The sequence below is a fragment of the Micromys minutus genome (genome assembly GCF_963924665.1).
Source record: "Micromys minutus genome assembly, chromosome: 7".
Classification (NCBI taxonomy): Eukaryota; Metazoa; Chordata; class Mammalia; order Rodentia; family Muridae; genus Micromys; species Micromys minutus.
The window spans coordinates 6,868,232-6,889,666 of record NC_137976.1 but is presented as its reverse complement, the minus strand read 5'-3'; the positions used below and the strand labels follow the sequence as shown (position 1 = coordinate 6,889,666).

Here is a 21,435-nt window from a genome sequence, read left to right as displayed (position 1 = left end):
AAAACAAGAAGAGAGCTCACAAAGAATCTGCCAGTAGCTCCCTAAGTGTGCCACTGAGTCCTGGACACAGACAGCAAAGCCTACAGCCAGGAAGTGCAGGACGCCAAGCCCACTGGTGGCTTCCTTGGGTCCTGCTGTGTTAGAAGCTGTGCAGACTGCCAGGCTTTCTTGGGGACTCTAAATGACCTCACGGTCATGCTAAACAATGACTTACATGTCTCAGACTCCTTCCCACTCCAGGTGCCCACCCTCAGCCCCTAATCTCTGGGCAACGAAGCTCCTTTTTGTAAAATGTCTTTTTTGTTTGTTTGTTTTTTTTCCTAAATGGTAAAGTTTGGTTTTGGTTAACTTTCCACATAAAAGCCCTGGCTGGACCCTTTTTCAAGCAACGCAGTTGAGATGTGGAGAGAAAATACCAGAACAGCACTAAAAGGAAACACATTGTGTATTAAAGGGCAGGGGAGACTCATTAGCAATCCAGGGGAAAAAATACCATAAAGAAGTAATAAAATCTAAGTTTCTTTTCAGTTAACAAGAGTCGCTTCTGGGAAGGTATGGTCATGGGATAGAAAATGACTTTTAACTATCAAATGTCCAGATCTAAATGCTTCCCGGATTTGACAATGACCTTTACTAAACAGTTCCCATGTTGTTCTCGGAGGGGCCCAACAAGTTAAGCCTCTGAAAATAAATATTTTTGTATGTGATTCTCTCTCCTCTCCTCTCTCTCTCGCTCTCTCTCTCTCTCTCTCTCTCTCTCTCTCTCTCTCTCTCTCTCTCTCTCTCTGTATGTGTGTGTGTGTGTGTGTGTGTGTGTGTGTTTCATGCTTTCTGAAAAAAATTCATGGTGAACTAGCGCCCTCCACTGGTCATATGAAGGAGGTTCATTTGGCCAAATTTCAAACTGGTACATTCTAAATGACCTGTACTCAACATTACTCTGGCATCGTGCACCAACAATAGACCCCACAAACCAGTAAAACCCACTCAGAGGTGGTGTTCTGAGGGTGAGTACTTCCAGCAAGATAAGAAATGAGAATTGGATAGGATCTTGCTCATATCCTATCTACACTTTCGACCAGGTTTCTCCACTGGCTAAAGAGAGATCAGGCTAGCTCAAAGTTAGCCCCTCCGAGCAGAACAACTTTCCCCAAATAGCAATCAAAAGCCAAGAACACACCCAGTCTTCCAAAGCAAGAGGGTATTCGAGTCACTCCTCCTGCACATGGATCAGACAATTCGATGCCATGTGTAAGGCATTTGGGGAACTCCGTCTGTCTGAGAGGTGTCCACCTCGTCACCTTAATGCACAGCATAGAGATGAACCGTAAGGAGCAGATGCTTCTTAATGTCCTGCTTGGGACTCCTTTGAATACATCCGGAAGTTGGACTAATGGGTCAGGTGGAAATTCTACTAAGAATTCCAAGCTTTCTATTGAGTACGTTGATTGCACAGGATACTATGGTAATATTTTAACGCAGGTCTGTATTACACGTTGAACATATTCTTCCCGTGATCTCCTCTCCCCATCCCTCCCCATTGCCTCTGCGTCCCCCTAGACAGCGTCACTTCTATTTCCCTGTGATATGCACAGGCCTGGTTTTATGAACCTATATGAAATCCAGGAACCACCGTTGAGAGAAAACATGCCACATTTTGTTTTTCTGATACTGGCTTCAGCTGGTTTTTGTTTTGTTTTGTTTAACGAGACATTTCCAGTTTCATCCAGTTTCTGGCAAATGTTATCATTCCAGTCTTCTTTATGCCTGAAATCTTTCCAGTGTATACATAATCCCCACTTTCTTGAAGAATCTTGGCACTGTTTCTGATAGCAACTATCTTTGCACAGAACCCCCGACGGTGCATACCGTGTGTCCACACGCTCACCGGCAGCTGTTACTTTCTGCTTTGGCCGTGGCGATGAGCGGGAGGCAACACTTCACTGTGGTTTTAGTTTTTGTTTTGTTTTGTTTTGTTTTCCTGCAACAATCTCATGTTTATTAATCAAATGTTTCCAAGTAAAGATTTCCCAGGGTATACACACAGGAAATCACCAGACACGAGCTTTAACTGTACAGGAGGCCTCATATGTCCCTGATGATTTCATTCTACATGTGCAAGAAATTTCAAAAACAAAGCATTCTCGGTTACATTTGCCACAGAAGTGAGGAGATTAATAACCCATGGCCAGTTAAGTTGTATTCATGTTCAGAATCACCTCTTACTATGACAGGCACATTTAATTGAAAGACCTCGTGAATGTTGTCTGCAAGTGACATTTCCACAGATGCAGATCACATTACTCACATCTTTCTTTCTCGGGAAGTTTGATGAATTCTACTAGCTTAACTCTTTCTGTGGCAGAGTCTTTGAAAGAGCATACTGCCTTTGGAAGCTTAAGGTCATTTCCATGGGCTCCATCACTGAACACACTTAAGAGCAGGATGTAAAAAGAAAGACTGCAGCTTCTTAATTATTTATCTGGACATGACAAGGATGGTCCACTTTTGTGCTTCCTAATTTGGAAAAAAAATGATGCTTGGTTATGATAAGCCACTATATCAACACCAGTGTGTGCTAATCCTTAATTACAATCTTACCAAGGAAGCCTGCCATTTCTACCCAAAGGCTGTACCTTCCAACAGACACATATACACTGTTGTTACATGGATCTTTGCATTTATTTGGGTTTTAACAGAAAGGGGCATCGTCAGGAACAGAAGAACTCAAGAAATCTAGGCGCCGAAGATGCAAACATCACCACAAGTAGCTTCTTCGCCCAGCTGATTTCTGCGCCCTTCATACTGACTTTTGTCCTCTCAAGTATTATGAGAATAACGTATCCAGGAGAGACTGGGGAGCAGCTGTGGTCTCTTGCTGGCTATGCGTCATCAGAAGTTTTCTTTCCAAGGTGACTACAGGAAGTCCCAGCTCTTCAGCAATGCAATTTTCCCAAGAATCCCTCAGCACCTCAAGTTTCTCTCAAGTATTCTTCACACGGTGATTTAAATTCCTCCATTCTGTTCTTCTGAAGAGTAAGAGATTCATGAATAAACTTCTGTTGCTCCAGAAACAGAGAGTTTCTCGGCCTGTTTCTTGACTTGGTTTGCATCCGCGATTAACCTGGAGAGAACAGTCTGGATAAAGCTTCTGCCTTTATTCACACTGGGTTTGTAGAACGTCCTTAACTTTGACCTCCCTGGCGAAGAAAGACGATGTAACCATCCTTGAGAATCTTTCTGTTTTCCTGAAGAACCTTCTTCATTGGCTCTTCAAATTGTTGAAAAACATCCTGTTTGTTCCTCATGGCCTTTTTCCTTGCTGTTCCTGAGGAAACACTGCCCTCCCTCCCAGCAACAAGGACTTCTTTGCTGGCTGCAGAGACTGCACCTCGGTTCTGGCTGTCATCTGAGGAGAGATCTGGATCCACCCTTGGGTACCTGCCAGCACTGGCAGTGGCCTGCCTTTCCCTGCTTGACATGACTGGAATCTTCTTGGGTTAGATAAGACTCCTAGGCCACTTGTCTCCTCAGGACAGCTTCCTTCCTCTCAGAAGTTCGTCAGGCTTCATCTGGCCAATACCTGATCTAACTAGTTTTTGTTTCTTAATAATCAGTGACACCAAGCTTCTTCCAGTGTTTTTTGAGGCCACTTGGATATCTTCTCTAAAGACTACATTAAAGCCCCCCCCACTTCCCTGTTGGGCGCTTGTTGCTGCTGAATGCAATAACAAAATTCTTCAAGATAAATGTTATGAGATAATATAGTTACAGCATCTCCCCTTCCGTTTCTTCTCTCCAAACCTCCCATGATCTCTGCAAATTCATAGCCTCCTTTTTTCATTAATTGGTGGTGGTAGTGGTGGTGGTGGTGGTGGTGTGTGTGTGTGTGTGTGTTTCTAAATTCATACACACAACTGTTTAACCTATAATGCTACTTGCATGACTATTCCAAAGCTGACCATTCTGTATTGGATGACCAATTCTTGGGGAAGACTGTTCTTACATTCTCAGCACTCCGCATGCGGCCTTCTACCCAAAGACAGCCCTCACCCTGTATCAACAAAACTTCCCTTTGCGATAGGAGGAGAGTCCATTACAGACAAGTACAACCAATCAAAATGCAGAGTTGTGGAGCCCAGTCCCAACGGACAGATCTCAGTACAACTCCTGTACCTTAGGCTCCTGCACCTTTCGGAAGAGGGGGTTGAAAGATGTCAAGATCCAGAGGTACAGGGAGTTGGATGAGATCGAGTCTCCTAGTGATGTCAGAAGGTAAATCCATAAAGCCTCGCCAACATGGCTGTCCCAATGTGAGCTAAACAAGGAAGACATCAATAGAATATCATGTGGACGGGGGGGGGGGGGGGGAATCTCATGAGGTCTCAATCCTTCTCAAAGAATTACTAGCAGCTTCCTATTTTCTGAGGGGGTCCTGTCCCACCATGTCTGTCCCACATAGGCTGGACTCAGGCATGACGCCCCATCCTTAGTCACCCAAAGCACCAGAGATTGCAGGGGAGCACCACCCTACCCGGCTGGTGATAGTTCACACCTTGAATATCAGCTGCTGGTATCCATCCCAGCAGCACAGGGTAAACCGAGGCAGGCAGCAAAAAATGGGGGTGCGGGTATGGAGGTCAGCTATCGCTGCCAAATCTGCATTACCTTTGGCAAATTCTTTCTTTAACTCTTGGCTATTCTGTGGTCAAAAGCTGAAGCAGTAAATATTAAAAGAATGGCTTAACTTTTTATTGGCCTCCGAGGTATCACTCCACGGACGCCGCTCTAGTGCGGAGCTGAGCTCACACATTTGGTCCCCAAACCACTTGGCGCTCCAGGCCGCCTATAAGAACTCAGGCGCGATTCACTCCACTGCCCCATTTCTGTGGATAGGACCACCCCCAGCATGTTTCTTTCCTCCACCGCCCGACACAAACATGACTCCAAAGCCCCGTAGCTTTTCAAGCAGATTTATATATTAAATTCTCAATCCACAAACCCTCCACACGATAAGATTACATCCAACGGACAAAGATACAAACTGCCCTTCTATATGAGATAAAATTACCTACAGAAACCCTTAAAAAAATATCCGTATCTACCTATCGCCAATTAAGACCACCTGGATTCAGATCCTCCTTCTTGAGCTCCATCTTGGTTCCCCCCTGAATCTCTCTTCCTCCTCCTGCCTCCACTTCTTCTCCTCTACCTTCCCCCAACTATCTCTCTTCTGTCCAATCATGTATAGGCTTAACATAAATCTACACATCACCCTTTTTGTTTACTTATTTTTAAAAAAACTTTACCTTTAAATGTAAGCTGTGTACAGCTATTACCACTTGAAAATATTCTAAATGACTGTGTTTTCTCAAAGTTAACTATCTTGGGTAAGCTATAAATTAGTCTTCAACTCCATCGGAAATCTGAGAATGGCCAAATACCTAAAAATATAGAAAGCCTAACATGGTTTCCAGAGCTGAGAAAGGTTATAGAGACAAATCTCCATTAGCAGCCCCCTGTTAGCAACATGTGAGACTAAATCTTTGGCCTTCTGGCTCAAAATTACTGACAGACTTTGAAATGCAGAAATCTTAAAGGGCTGATAATGTTGGCTCAGCAAAGATTATCAGTTGACTATTCTGCATAATATGTCCCTTTCTGGACAGTATTAATCTGTAGATGAAATCAGCAGTTTCTGCACAGTTGCTGCCTAGCCACAAAGTATACCTCATCTGGAGGTAAAGATGTTCAATTTCTTCTTTAAATTCACCAAAGGGAAACCGTAAGGAGCAGATATGTCTCAACAAAAGATACTTAACTACTACTTGAGGACCCAGCTATACCACTCCTGGGAATATACCCAAAAGTAGCTCCAACATCTAACAAGGACACATGTATGCACAACCATATTCATAGCAGCCTTATTTATAATAGCCAGAAGCTTGAAAGAACCCAGATGTCCTTTAACAGAGGAATGGATACAGAAATTGTGGTACATATACACAACGGAACACTACTCAGCTATTAAAAGTAAGTTCATGAAATTCCTAGGCAAATGGATGGAACTTGAAACTATCATCCTGACTGAGGTGACCCAGTCACAAATGAGCACTCGTGGTATGTGCTCACTTATAAGTGGATACTAACACAAAAATCTCGGAATACCCAAGAAGCCATCCACAGAACTTACAAAGCTCAAAAAGAAGGAAGACCAGAATGTGGGTTCCTTAGTCCTTCTTAGAATGGAGAAAAAAAACACTCATGGAAGGAAATACAAGGTCAAATAGAGGAGCAGGGGTTGAAGAAAAGATATACAGAGACTGTATCACCTGGAAAACCACCCCATATGCAGCCATCAAACCCAAGCACTATTGCTGATGCCAAGAAGTGTTTACTGGCAGGAACCAGATATGGATGTCTCCTCGGAGGCCCTACCAGAGTCATATAGATACAGATGAGGATGCTTGCAGCTAACCATCGGACTGAGCATGGGGACCCCAGTGAAAGAGCTAGAGAAAGGACTGAAAGAGCTGAAAGGTTTGCAACCTCATGGGAAGAACAACATCATCAACAGCCAAGGCACTGAGGTGAAGAGGGTGATTTGGGTGAGGGAGCACCTTCATGGAAGCATGTTGACAGGGAGGAGGGAGAGGAGTGGGGGGAAAGGAGTATAACATTTGAAATGTAAATACAGAGAATATCCAATAAAACTGAAAAAGATAATTAACATTAAATATAATAATTTATGGATTTCTGACATTTTTGAAAACTAACTATAAAAAGCATTTTTGAACTGTTAAGCCTTGAATACTCTTGGCCATTTTTAATTGAAATATCTCAAAAATACCCTTTAATTAATTCAGAACCATGAGTTTGTTATCCAGCTTTTTTTTAAACGACTTTATTTTACAAAACAAAGATAAATGTACAGATTTTAAACATTTTTGCTTAAAATTATACATTTTTGTCAGTACTATTTTTTCAGATATTAAAATAATTTTTACATAAAACTATGTGAATATATTTTTTAGTCAGTATTTGATTTTTTCAAGGGCTTGACAGTATGCATTCAAAACCTAATAGTTACTATGAGCGTAAAGTACATGCAAAACAAAACGCAACATGGAAATAGTCAAAGTCTTCTTGTTTTGTAAATATTTTTTTTTGTTTTCTTTATTTCTTGGACTTCATACAGTCTGTGAGTTGTTTCTGGGGGAGTGCAAGCCTCTGGGGTTAGCATCCCAATATCAGTGACTGCATATTATGTCTGTTCTTTTGTGACTGGGCTATCTCACTCAGGATGATATTTTCTAGATGCAGCCATTGTTATCCAGCTTTTAACTAGTATTGTTTAATCAACTAAAAACAGTATATAAACCTTAAATCTCTATCAAATAAATACCATAGCACTGTAAAGATTATAACTTTAACTTTGTATCAATTAGAAAGATTCCTACCAGTGAAGATATGACTTTAGCTTAGTTACCAAAAGAAGATTATGGCTGTAAAATTCAATCGGGCTAATTCCTCCCTGTAAGATTATGACCACTTCTAAATTCTTTATAAAAAACAACCTTACAATAACCATTTCCACCCTGCCCCCAAAGTCCAGGGAATTGGGTGACAACTCTTCATAGCTTCTTCAAGCTGAATATATGGGTGTTGAGAATTTAGAAGTGGGGAGTGGAATAAGGAAGCCAGCCAGGCCTCAAGAGGAAAAGCCACATTGATAATTGTTTTGGTCTCTCATGTCTGGGATCAGGCCAGTTCAGCATTCTGATGACAAGCTGCACATTCTGTAATATATATAAAACTCAACAGAAAACACTTTAGTATCAGGAAATATTTTGTCTGGTCTTCTTGAATTTAGCTTTCCAGGCAGTCTACCTCTATCAAATCTAATCCATATAACTCTGGAAGGCACACAGAGCCAATTCACACTTTTTAAAAACACAAAGACAGAACCTTTTTCCCAAAACAGCCTGACCCTTAGCTGGCAACTAGAATATCTTGCATCTTGTATTCTTTCCCAGAGAAATAATGTAACCACAAAACTCAACATCGCACCCATTTTGAAACAATATAAACAATTAAGATAACCATAAACCTTCATTAGGTGGCATATGAGCCACATGTCCTTAGTGAGGTAATTCACAAAACAAACTTACTATCACTTACAAATCAACAAGTAAGCAATTTATAAAACCAAGACCTTAGTCCAAAGTATTTTGATCTGTCTCTCAGTCTGGAGCGTCAGATCTTCCTTTATTAATAATTTCCCCAACATATTTCTGTATTCACTGTGCCTGGTGTACAGACTTCTTAGTTCCAAACCACGGGTGAAGATTCCCACGTGATTCAGGTGAGTTTTTTTTTTTTTTTTTTTTTTTAAGTATGTATCACTGGAGGACTTAATTCTTTTTTTTTTTTTTTTGAAAGAATTTTTTAGATATATTTATTTATTGTGTATAAGTACACTGTAGCTGTCTTCAGACACCAGAAGAGGGCATCTGATCTCATTACAGATGGTTGCTGGGATTTGAACTCAGGACCTCTGGAAGAGCAGCCAGTGCTCTAACCACTGAGCAATCTCTCCAGCCCCCGATTCAGGTGAGTTTTATACCCTCTTCTTCTAACTAGAAAACAAACTTGGCTTGTACATTAATTCTTTATACCATCTTAAAAACAAACATAAGCGTTTTGATTTTTTAAAATAATTTTGTCAAAGAATCAAGTAGCTACTAATCTCTCTGTCTCTGTCTTCAAGGTCGCCTGCCTTCTCACAGCAGGACACCGCAGCCTGCGGCAGAGGCTGTGTCTGGGTTTCTTTTGTTTAAGGTTCCAGTGCTTGAGAGATCACATGACTCAACATGGCGCTGGCCTACTCTTGTTTAGAAAATTAAACTCTCTAACTCTTAGGCTGAAGCCTTAACTTTTTAGTAAAATCTTGCCTAACACATTGGTTCACCACCTGTTGCAGTGAATATTAAAAGGATGGCTTATCCCTTTTTCAGCTCCCAGGTCTCACCGATCTAGTGTGGAGCCGAGCACACGGACTCTGTCACTCAGTCTGCAAGCTGCACTCTCCACATGGTTCCCTTCTCAGGCGGTTCACTCCGCCCAGCCCTGTTGTTTCTGTCCTGGGTGGATATGACCGCCCCAGCATGTTTCTTTCCTCCATCACCAGGCACAAACGGACTCCAAAGCTCAGTAGCTTTTCATTCAGATTTATATGTTAAATTCTCAATCCACAAAGGCTCCACACAATGAGATTACATCCAATGGACAAAGACACAAACTGCCCCTCTGTGTGAGATAAAAGTGACCTACAGAAACCCTTAAAAATATTCATTGTTGCTATGAATGTTTGATAAGGGATGGAATTGTAGATCATTTGACTTATCTAGGTGGGCAAATTATATCATAGGAATTGGATCAGAGTATTTTGGTGTGTTCTTTGATGTATCAACTTAATTGAGTTCAAAGAGGGTGTATCGGCAGAAAACACAAAGCCCACCACGGAGCTGAGATGGGTGTGTGTGTGTGTGTGTGTGTGTGTGTGCGCGCGCGCGCGCGTGTGCGTGCAAGGCATGGCAAGACACGCCACGGGAACATGAGTGAAAACAACACACTGGGAAGGTCATGCACCATCCAGGAAGCAGCCTGGGCAGACACCGTGGCCAGCACCTGGGTCAAAAGAAGCCGGGATCTGTGAGTACTTAGAGGTGGCGTGGAGCCGCAAAGATAAAGATGCCCCGCAGTGCCATGTGGCTTTACGGGAGCCAGCACTAGCTCTGGATAAAAGGCTATCACTTTTTAATACCTAATGGCCTTTCCTAGATGGCATCTGTCAATCAGCCCCTCATCAGACACAGGACTTGCAAACACTTACCCCTGTCTATAGGCTAGCTTTTACCTGCCCTGTCTTCATTTCTTTTCTATTGCTGTGAAAAGACACACAGGGTTAGAGTCCTTGACTACCACACAGGAAGCTTGGCAGCAGGCAGGCAGGCGAGGTACTGGAGTAGCTGTGAGCTCACATCTTGATCCATGTTGGAGGAGTCAGAGAGAGGAAAGGCAGTAACTAGGAATAGTGTGGGCTTTTGAAAGCCCGCCCCTAGTAACACACCTCCAACAAGGCTGTTTCTCCTAAGCCTCCCCAGACAGTCTTCCCACTGGGGACCAAGCTTTCAAATATATAAGTCTAGTCTATATGATATAGGGCTATTCTCATCCAAATCATTACCTGCCTTATGGTTCCTTTGATTCAAACTTTTCAAGTTTGGTGTCATAATATTAACCACCTGAGGATCTGGTTTCTATGCTCAGTACATCACCTAAAACTCAACTAAAGACTTACTCATATTTTTTTCCTAAGTCCTATGAAGGACTCATTTAAGTCATTGTCACAATTTGAGTTACTCTGTAGATGGTGGCAGAGAGGAGTCCAATTGCTTTTGTTTATACGAGAAACTCACTTGTCCCAGGCTGAAACACTCTTCTTCCTCTCTGGGATGAACTTGGCAATCTCATCAGCACCAACGGGCCAGGGACGTGCAGGTTGATGTTCACGTGGCCTAACCATGTGTTTCTATTCCACCAATCCATGTGCCGTTCTGTGTGGCCGTACCACACTGTTCTGATACATGTAGCCTTGTAGTACTTTTAAAATCGGGACACGTGAGTTTTCCCAACTTTGTTCTAGCTTTTCAGCATTGTGTTGGCATCTGGGAGCCCCTGACATCCTACATAGCTTTTACTTATTTTTTCCTTTGTGTCCTGGCTATTTTTATGTCAGCTTCATGCAGAATAGAGTCATCTGAAAGTGGGGAACCTCACCTGTGAAAAATGCCTCCATGAGATCCAACTGTGGGGTATTTTCTTAATTAGTAATTGGTAGGGGAAGGCCCAGCCCATTGTGGGTGGTGCTATCCCTAGTCCGGGGTTCTACAAGAAAACAACCTGAGCAAGCCAGTAAGCAGCACCACTCCATGGCCTCTGCAATAGCTCCTGCTTTTAGGTTCCTGCTGTTTTGAGTTCCTGCCCTCACTTCTTCAGTGGTGGACTATAATATGGAAGTATAAGCCAAATAAGTCCTATCCTCCCCGAACTGCTTTGATTGTGGCATTTTATCACATAGGTAGTAACCCTAGCTTAGATACTTTTCCATCATTTTATGTTCTGTTTGGTGATTGTACCACTGGGTTTTATGTCAACTTGACACAAACTGTAGTCATCAGACAGGAAAGAGCCTCTATTGAGAAAATGCCTATATAAGATCTACTGTAAGGCACTGACTTAATTATTGATCAATAGGGAGGACCCAACCCATTGTGTCTTGTGCTATATCTCTAGGCTGATGTAGTCCTTGGTTCTATTAAAAAACAGGATGAGCAAGCCATGTGAAGCAAACCAGTAAATAGCATCCCCCCAAAGGCCTCTGCATCAGCTCCTGCCTCTGGGTTCCTGCTAATAAGTGACTGGAGGAAGAATGGTTTGGTGATGGGATTCCCGCTGCCCTGGATATAATAAAATTCTGTCCCAGGTGCACCCCACTCACCTGTCACATCACTTTAGGGAGAAGCCCCCATAGGAACTCCTAACAGACTCCAATTTACAGACTCTAAATTTACAAAGTTCCAGTATCACTTGCTAAAAGTGGTACCTATGAAGTAATAACTTCATTGACAAGATGTCATTTATCAAAACTCATGACACAAATATTGATTTGTCCTACAATTGTCCCACAGGGAACAGATCGCATTTCTAAAGTAGGTGACTTTACCTAAAACTACTGTATTACCATCACTCTCAGAATAGGACACACACACACATTCACACATACACATACACACAAACTCACAACACACACAAATTCACAACACATAAATTAACAACACATGAATTCACAACACACACACAAATGAACTCATAATGCACATGAATTCACAATGCACACACATACCCACGTACAAACTCACAACACACACATAGGAACTTACAACATACACACACCCAAATGAATTCACAACACACACAATAGCTCACAACACAAACTCACAGCACACACACAAACTCACAACACAAACATAAATTCACAACACACGTACACACACAAACTCACAACACACACACACACACACACGAACTCACAACACGCACCCACACTCCTGGACTCCACACCGTCCTCTGCAGCTTGACAGGTCTCTGTGGGGCTTAGTGTGTCCCACATCTGAGAAGCATTTTCTCCAAACGTGACAGCACCACGTGTGAATTCTGGCTCACGTGCCTACTCTGTGCCCTTTCACCAAACCCTCTTAGAGGATCCATTGGTGCACACTAGTGCAGCACACCCCTGATGGGTGGCCAACCACCATCCTCAGCACCACCATCCTTCACTTACTTCACTGAGGCAGCTAATTGCTCAATCCCAGAGCATCGGGGAGAGTGCCCGTCCTTGGGGAGAGAGATAGGACTGGAAACAGATGAGCAGGTAATACGTTGAAAGGCACCGTCATTGTGTGACCTGTCAACCACACTTGAGTTACTTTCCTGCTTCTCAAGATTTATTTTATGCTATGTGTGTGGATGCTTTTGCTGCAGATGTGTCTGTGCACCACGTACATGCTGTGCTTGCAGAGCCCAGAATGCCCCCCCCCCCTTGGAACAGGAGTTACAGACAGTTGCGAGCCGCCATGCGGGTGCTGGAAAACGAGCCTGAGTCCTCTGGAAGAGCAGTAAATGCTCCTAAACGCTGAGCGGTCTTCCCGGCACCTACCCTGAAGCTGAACAGTAGCCAAGCCCAATTGGGCAGGTATGTGAGTCTGGACTTTTCTGTAGAGAGGGCAAGAGGAAATCGCAGCCTGGATCCAAGCTCTAAATACGACGCGGCACTTCGCAAATCCATCACGAGGGGGCACCAGAGAGGCGTCCTCAGGTCTTACTGTAGAGAACCTACCTGAAGCGAACCGGACTACCAGTGGGTTAGGCTGGACCAAAGGGGGGAAAGGCAGAACGCGATCCTCTCATGCCCTTCTAAGTCAGACAAATCTACGGATCTGTAAAAACTCGCTTTAACGGCAGCTGTAGCAGCAGCCGCCAACCCGTGGGGGATCCCTATAACTTTCCTACCGCATTAAGGCAAAAAGACCACTGCCGAGCTCTTCGCCCGTTTTAGTTAAACGTATGGCTTTTCGAGGGAAATTGGATCCAGCTGGCACATTGCAATCAGCTGCGTGCCTTTAAACACTGCGACGCACCCATCTTAACGCAGGGCAAAAGGCTCCAAGACCACCTGACGGGGCGGATTCCTGCCAAGGTCCGATGCTTCTAGTTCGCTTGGCACTGGACCCTCGCTGCCTAAATTGCTAAACTAGCTTCAGTTCTTCACTGGCAGAGAAATCTAGGACTATCCTACGATTCCCCACCAGGGGGCGGCAGAGTACGCGTGCTACCTGCGCAGTTGTTTAGGAGAAATGCTTCCCGTCCAGCCTATGTTCTCCATCCTACACCAATTAACCCATAAAAGAAATACTGGCTACGCCGTTTTGAGAGACTAGAAATTCCCTTTACTGTTTGAAAGAAGCAGGGTTTGCATATAACAGGCAGGTCCTGTTTCTCATGAGCCTTTTTCTCTCTCCTCTCACTTGAAGATAAGGATATCGGGACCATGCATCAGCTGGATCACTGAAGAGAGATAAATGAAAGATGCGAACACGGTGTTTTGAAATACATGATATGGATATCACAGAAAGAGGGGGCAGGAGGGAGGGAGGGCAGGAGGGAGGGAGGGAGACGGGAAGTTTGAGAGGGAGAGGGGAGGGGAGGATGAACAAGAGAGGGAGAGAGGGGAGGAGAAAGGGGGAGGGAGAGGGAGAGGAGGTCAACATCAAGGTGGTCAAATGTAAGTCGGACTCGCTTCTTCAGCAAGTGCCTGGGGACTTTATTGTGAAGAGCACTCAAGAAAACTCTTCATGAACGCTAAGAAGTATGTCTCAGGAAGATGTTTTGTGGCTATGGGGTAATTTGAGTCGGCTGACAAAGGATGTCTTCTTTGGGTACATTCTGAAGGATTCTAAAGGGTAACTAAGCAGGGTTCCCTTTGTTTTGATTTATTACCAATTTGTATTTAACACCAGTAGATAGTTACTAATTATAAATTTAGGGAAGAAACATAAAACATGGTAGGTATGGTGACTCACACATATGTAATCCAGGCAGTTGAGAAGCTGGAACAGGAGACTTGACATGAGTTCAAGGTTAACTTCAGCGACAAAGTGAGACCTCTGATTGATGGATAGATGTAAATCGAGACAGGTATCTATAGACAGACAGACAGATAGATAGATAGATAGATAGATAGATGATTGATAGAGGATAGATAAATAGATGTAAGTCGGGACAGATATCTATAGATAGATAGATAGATAGATAGATAGACAGATAGATAGATAAATAGATGATAGATGATTGATTGATAGATGATAGATAGATGATTGATAGATGATTGATTGATAGATGATAGATAGATGGTTGATAGATGATTGATTGATTGATAGATGACTGATAGAAATATGATAGATAGATAGATAGATAGATAGATAGATAGATAGATAGATAGATTATTGATAGATGGATGATAGATAGAATTACACCATGGAATTAATTGGGGAATTGGGAGAATTTCTGGGAATCTATATCCTTAAAATCCTCATTCCTCCCATCTCTTTTCTAACATAGAAAAGGGATTTTTTTCTTCTTCTTCTAGTCCACCTTAAATTCTATGCCTGCGGCCTTTGGTAAATTAAACTAGCAAGGCAGCTTGGCAAGAGTAGTATATAAAAATGTATACATTTTTTGTGGCACGGGAGTGTTTGTAAGGAGGCAAAGACCCCGAGAAAAGTCTCGGCCTGGGTGGAGAATGCAATGAGACAGAAGGCATGAGCCAAGGCTAACCCCCAGAGAGCATCTTGCCAATCCCCATTCCTTCAGATACCCCTTGGCATCCCTTCCTCTTAGGGTATGAGAAGCTGCTTGCCAGTGAGGCAGGGCGGGTTGTGCCTGCCATCACATCACTCCAGAGACTGCGGCAGGAAGACAGCCATGAGTTCCAAGCTACCAAGGGTGAGCTTGTCTCAAAAACAAGCAAACAAAAACTGTTCCTCTCCATCTGCCCTCTGCCTTCTTGTGCAGGGAGAGACTCTACTGTGAGCATCTTCCAACCTGCTGCAAAGGAAAAGGGGAAGACGAGGAGCGCTTCCTTCACCGTTTCCCAGACCCTTCCGCGTAAGATACTCAGTGGGCCAAGGTGCCATATTTGGAGGTAGCCCCACCTTCTCGGGAGACAAGGGAGAAGAGGGTAGGACAGTGGCGTGTGAACAGAAGAACCATCAGAAAAGGACACATGAGGGGCATTTTCTGTACTCGGTCCTGCCACATATAGAGACCTTGACTCAGGAGTTGTGTTTATCCACTTACGTATCTTGACTCATATTCTATAATAATACTCAGTGAATGTTATTAAGATGCTAATTTTTAAATTACTGGAGAAAAAAATAGATTTCATAACCTTCAGCTCTGTTCCAAGGTGGGAAAGGATTGGACTTCCCATCAGTTCCATTTGGAACTAGAATCCACGAATCTCCAGACTGGAATGCCCTGGAAGGTTTTAAACATGGCGATGCTCTGACCAAACATCTGTACGTGCGGTTACCAGCGGCAGCGATGCTGAGGGCATACCAACATGTATCAGGGCATGGATGCGTGCCTGCAGCCCCAGCCCTTAGCAATGCAAGGAGATGGATGCAAGTTCAAGGCCAGCATTGGGGAGAAAGACCTGACCCATCCCAAAACACACAATGCAAAAGCATGTGTTCCTGTGTATATATTTGAGTTTCTATTAAAAAAATAAATAGAAGATTATGGAATTAGCGATGGTACAGTGAAAGCTCAATTTTGGACATGTGTGTATCTTCTGCTTTGACATCTGCAGAGATCTGGCCTGACAAATGCCCCGTACCCTGTGCCCATGAAAAGAGCCCTGGTGTGCACCTGAAGCATGCCAGATTTCTCAGCTGCACCAAGGGAACCCCAGATCCTCCTCCACCCAGCTTTCTAACTTTCTATCCTGACCCCAGAAGGAACCATTGCGATGACTCTGCCGGAAGTGCTCCCCACACCCCGCGGTTTCTCTGCTTGGCCTAAGCTCACCTCTTAACCTTGCTGAATTTCTCTCGCTCCTCTGAGACTCTTCTCTGCTGACCTCGCCCAGGCTTCAGTCTCCCAACTCCCATCCAGTCCCTGCTTCGGGCACACACAAAGACAAGTGTTCTCAGCTATGGGCTCTGGTTTGAACGGCCCCTTCACCACCAAAGATACACTAGTGTTACAAAAGTGGTATTGGAACCAGCACGGGCTTCTAGTCCTCTGCCAAGAGAGGACGTGATGTTCACAGTGGGGTGCGACCAGTTTGAACAAGAAACGCCCACAGACACATCTGTGAGACATTTGGTCCACCAGCTGGGGGTGCTAATTTTGGAGGCAGTAGAAACTTTAGGAAGCAAGGCCTCGCTGGAGGAAGTAGGTCATAGATGGATATGACAGTGACATGCCTTTCAAAGGCATGCCTGGGTCCCCATGCCTTCACCTCTCTCTGCTGGGTATTTTGTTGGAGCAATGAGAGAAGTGGCTAATACCCATCTACTATGTGCGAAGACAGCTGGAGGGCCATTGCCAGGGATTTATCAGCAACTTGATCTTGGAGTTCTCCGCCTCTAGAACTACGGTAAGTTACCTTTTCCGGTACTTTGTTATAGTGGATTAAATGGACTAGGACACCCGTGCAGTCTCAGCGTGAAATGGCTCCTATATTCACTGCCTTGATCTGCGGGGTGCTGCTACTAGGGGCTGCTGAGAACCTTTAGGAAGTGGGGGTTAGTACAGAGTCCTTACGTCATTGAGGACATGTCCTCTCAAGGGATTAGAGGACACTATTCATTCTTTCTCTGGCTCCTGCCTTTGACTGTTTGCTCCTGTGGTGATGTGAATACGCTTGACCCATGGAAGTAGCACTGTTAGGAGGTGTGGCCGTGCTGGAGGAAGTGTGTCACTGTGTAGGTGAGCTTTGAGGTCTCCTAGAGCTCAAGCTCTGCCCAGTGTGAAAGAGAGTCTTCTAGCTGCCTTCAAATCAGGATGTAGAACTCTCGGCTCCTTCTCCAGCACCATGTCTACCTGGAAGCCGCCATGTTTCCAGCCATGATGATAATGTAAGCCAGCCCCAATTAAATGTTTGCCTTTGTAAGAGTTGCCTTGGCTGTTGGGTCTCTTCACAGCAGTAAAACCCTAAGACAGTTCCTAAATGTGCTTCTGCCATGACTTGCCAGAGGACCAAACATATGGGGCCAGCTGGTCTTGTACCCTCCGGAGCCTGTGAGCATGCCTCTTTATATTGTGGATTAACTGCCTCAAATTTTTGGTTATAGTGATGGAAAGTCAACGAATATTGACACCATGTCATTTCACAGTCGCATGAGCCCCAGACAAGGACTCTCTTGAGAATTGCAACAGGATGAATGATACCCAAGTCCTCACAAAGTCTCTGCTCCGGGGAAGTGTGGATCTGAAGAAGTGGTTCTCAGCTTCTGACAGCTTGACACTCTAATACACCTCCTCATGTTGTGCTGACCCCAGCCATGAAATTATTTTGTTGCTATTTCATAACCGTAATTTTGCTACTGTTGTGAATTATAGTGTAAATATCCCATATGCAGGATATCTGATATGGGGTTGAGACCCACAGGTTGAGAGCTACCACCCTGGATGAATGCATTGTCCTAGGCAAGCAGCAAAGCTCGTTCCAATTAGTGACATCGTAGTGACAGTGGGTCACTTTACCTGGGCAGACGTAAGGGCCAGAGTTAGTTGTTACCATGGTGTCTAACAGAAACCTGCTAAAGCCTGGACTCATTTGTGCACACACATCCTTAGCTTGTCTTCAGAAAGAGCCTCCCAGCCTGGCACTGAGGATACTAACAGCTTTGAACTTTCAAGGAAGGTCATGAGCAGGGGACCAAGAGAGTGTTGTCAAACTCAGATGCCATCAAGGTGCATGTGAGAGGAACTCGTTACTGAGGAATTCATGCAACCCTGCTACCTGGCTATAGATAAAAACACACTTCCCCCAGTCCCTGCACAAGCTTAGGCCCTCTCTAACCTCTAGGACTCTGTAGGATGAGCCAGAGGCCTCCAGTTTCCAACAGGCACCCTAGTTGTCAATCAACCTTTTTCTTCCTGTCATTCTTGTCTGCCAGCCTCATCAGGTGGCCCTGTGGTATATAATCAATGTCTTGCCTATTAAAGCCTGGAATGCCAGCTCCCCTCCTGTTGCAAGTAACCAGACGAGCTGGAGAACTCCAATTAGGCTGACTGACCCTTCCAACTTGTGCTCTGGAGAGACCTAACCAGGAGCTACAGGTTCACAGCATCTATAGGTTTTCAGGTCTGGTTACTTTATGTTATAGCATCGTTGATTTCAAAGTGTGAGCTATGTGGCCATGTGTGGCCCCTCGTGGTCTCCAAGGGGAAATTCCATCCCAGTTAGGCATGTTTACAGAAGCAGGGATGGTAGAGTTTAAAGCAGCTTCAGCACAAGGTATCTGTTTTGTTTTTAAAGAGGAAGGGTTGGGTTTTGCTGAAGCAAAAGGGGTACAAAGTCAGAAATCATCTTCCAAAGAGAATAAGAATTTGGGGGCACATGATAATCTTAACTATGTTGGAAGTAAGACTCTAGCCCATTCTCTTTCTCCTGATCACTTCTCCCTCCAGAGGCAATTTCATTTCTGCCCATTCAAGATTTCTTAATGACATTTACCAGAGCTCAGTAGGTAGGAACATTGGCATTTTAGCTTAAGTTAGATGGTCTACTTCTTCTCGTTCTTGGTAATGAAGTAGCCTTTCTACAGCAGCTCTATATGGGCAACCCAACTTTTAACATCGTGTCTTATAATAGTAAAAATCAGAGATGGTGTCTGTTGGGATTCTGTAAACCCCACCCCTCAGTTACTTAGCAACAGCCAGGTATACCCCACCCCTCAATTACCCAGCAGTGGCCAGGTATGCTCCGCCCCAGTGACCTGACACTATAAAAGGAGCTGCTTGACCCCTCCTCTCTCTCTTGGCCTCTCTTGCCCTTGTGCTCTTGCAGCCTTGCTCTCCCCTTTCCCTTCCCCCCTCTGTCCCACGTGCTCATGGCCAGCCTCTACTCCTCTACTTCTCTCTCTCTGTCTCTACCACCCTCTTAACTCTCCCATGACCTGAATAAACTCTATTCTGTACTATACTGTTGTGTGGCTGGTCCCTCAGGGAAGGGATTCCCAACATGGACCCCCCAGAGGCATCCCCTTTGCCCTCAGGCCTCGCTGCACCTCCATGGGCCATATGCCCCCCACTCTCTTCATCCTTCCCCTAACATTGGTGCCGTGACTCGGATCATTATCCTTTCACAACATTGGTGCCCTGTGACTCTTCCTTTCAGTGACTTTTCCTTTCATTGGTGCCCCGTCATCTTTTCCTTACAGTGTCTACTACGTTTTCCATGCATTTCCTGGGATGTATGTGTTCAAAACAATGGTGTTTGGAGGAGAAGCCTTTGAGAAGTAACTTGGATTAGACGAGGTCCTGAAGAAGAGGCGCTGAGGAAGGCATTAGTGGCCTTATTAGAAGAGAAAGAAAGTCCACTGAGAAGATTTACCCTGTCTTCCTATGCTTTGATACAAAAATTATCAGATGACATTGCTATTGGGCTTCTCAACTCTAGAATCATGAATTAAGCTTCTGGTCTTTGTAAGTTACCTCGCCTCAGGTATTTTGTTACAGATCCAGAAACAGGCTAACATGTTACCTTTTGATGCTGTAACATTTGACAACTTGATTGGGTCTTCTATTTGATTGAAATTAAATTTTAGAATCTATTCAACTTCTGAAAAAGCTAGTTCCTTGGTCAATGTTTTAACACAATGAGAATTTGCCTTTGCTGAAGATCACCAACCCATTTGCTTGTGCCTACAAGTTCTAGGAGGGGCTGAAGTCTTATACTCCTGCTCTCATGTTGTATCTGTTTGCATTATTTGGGTCAAACTTACCTTAATTCAGCATTAGGCATGTTAACCAATCAAAGAGCATCTGTCTAATAACCAGTGGTACTTAACCCAACCATCTCATTCTCCTTCAAGCTGTAGGCACACAGAGTAACAAGACATTGTCAATGTTATAATGTCCAATACCAGATCCTAAAGATGAGCATGAAAATCTCTAATCGTCCTGAACATCCAGTGAAGTTGGATTCTGAGTAACAGAACCTTACAGACAAATCACCCCATAGTGATACTATCAGCCGTTGCATAGCAACTTCCTGCAAAAAAGCTCATTAAGACTTAGGAAGTAAACAACTCAGGAGCCCAGGAAGTTCCTGAGACTGAACAGAATCACAAGGCTCTTTAAAGTAATATAAACAGTATTGACTTATGAGGAGATGGTCTGGCCAGCTGCTGGCACATTGCACAGAGACTCAAGGGCTACAACATCTGTGAGTCTACAAAGGGCTTCATTGACAGAGCAGGCTTTAGTCACCCATACTCCTGTGCCTAGGCTCAATCAACATACTGGTTCTGCAGGTTGAGCTTTGAAGGGATTGTTGTCAATTTCATAAGTGGAGTTAGTAGACAGATATTTGTTCATGTCTCCCCAGAAATAACATCTGCCACACATTATCCCTAAGCAGAAACAATCACTTCATAACTGGTTTGCTCCCTCAAGTGACCGGGACTCCTTTGAAACACTTTGTAGGACCAGAAAATGATCAGGAGCCCATAGTTTAACCAAAATGGCTCACTTATGCATCTCAAAGCCAATTCCCCATTTTTTCCTGTTTAAACCTAAAGATGATAGTAGAGTACTCTGAAGATGTAGTGCTCTATTTTCTCCAAATGGGAATTTCTATTGAAAATCTTTCCTGCTTGTGCTGTTTATACAAGCTAGAGTGAATCTGGAAAAAGAACCATAAACTAGGAAATGCCCTCACTGACTGACTGCAGAGAAGCCTGTGGTCCATTTTCTTGAATGACAATTGATTAGCACAGGAGGAGTGTCTTAGGGTTTTCCTGCTGTGAACAGACACCATGATCAAGGCAAGTCTTATAAAGGACAACATTTCACTGGGGCTGGCTCACAGGTTCAGAGGTTCAGTCCATCATCATCAAGGCAGAAGCATGGCAGCATCCAGGCAGGCATGGTGCAGAAGGAGCTGAGAGTTCTACATCTTCATCTGAAGGCAGCTAAGAGAAGACTGGCTCCCACAGGGTTAGGAGGAGGGTCTTAGAGCCCACGCCCACAGTGACACATTTCTTCCATCAAGGCCATACCTCCAAATAGTGCCAC

The 21,435-nt window shown here is 44.1% G+C and overlaps 1 pseudogene across 1 annotated transcript; it reads right to left on the bottom strand.

Moving 5' to 3' along the window:
• Positions 1 to 2,827: 2,827 nt before the first annotated feature.
• On the bottom strand, positions 2,828 to 3,482 carry LOC308422755 (X-linked lymphocyte-regulated protein 3A-like; annotated as a pseudogene). Its single transcript has one exon. The product of its transcript is annotated as an X-linked lymphocyte-regulated protein 3A-like (transcript).
• Positions 3,483 to 21,435: the final 17,953 nt, after the last annotated feature.